Source organism: Lupinus angustifolius, chromosome LG11 (genome assembly GCF_001865875.1).
Source record: "Lupinus angustifolius cultivar Tanjil chromosome LG11, LupAngTanjil_v1.0, whole genome shotgun sequence".
NCBI lineage: Eukaryota > Viridiplantae > Streptophyta > Magnoliopsida > Fabales > Fabaceae > Lupinus > Lupinus angustifolius.
In genome coordinates, this window is record NC_032019.1 from 748949 (window position 1) to 749808 (window position 860).

The following is an 860-nucleotide window of genomic DNA, read 5'->3' on the forward strand; positions in this document are numbered from 1 at the left end:
TGATAATTGAAAATTTTAGAAATAATTACTCGATCCAATTTTAAAATTTAGAAAATATGAGTCCAAACAATTTATTACAATAATGCCCCAACTAGAACAAAAAATAAAAATAAACATTATAGATTAACTCTATAAATTCAAACATTATGTAACAAGCATATCCAAGTTACCTTATCACCTATAAAATTAAGCTTCCATTAGCATTTAACTTGTTCAGGTAGTGATCAGCATCCACGTATAGCCTACTCTCACTCTTATCTACTCTCAGGTAGTTACCAGCATCCATGTATAGCCTACTCTCACCTACTCTTATCTACTCTCAGGTAGTGACCACAATCCACGTCTAGCCTACTCTCACCTACTCTTATCTACTCTCAGGTAGTGACCAGCATCCATGTATAGCCTACTCTCACCTACTCTTATATACTCTTATCTACTCTCAGGTAATGACCAACATCCACGTATAGCCTACTCTCACCAACTTTCACGTAAAGTCATCCCTTCTTCCAAACATAAATATCCTGAAGCATCCATTTTTATAGCCATCAATCACCATCTAACCTCCCCGTCTACAACAAGAAATATTAATCATTCCATCCATAAATACCAAGCTTTATGGAATAACTAGACACAAAGTGACAGTTTATCAAACACGTGATAGATTATCAAACACTTAATTCGTACTAGATGAAGAACATAGTGTGTCATGTTTTAGATCACAAGTTCCATGAGCGACTTCACCATGTGCTCTGTCTGCGCTCCCTTCTATCACAGGTTCCTTCTTCTATTTCTTTTATATCATTTTCTAATGAAAAACGATTCAAGCCTAATAAAATACTAAAGTTAAAGAATAGACTTTT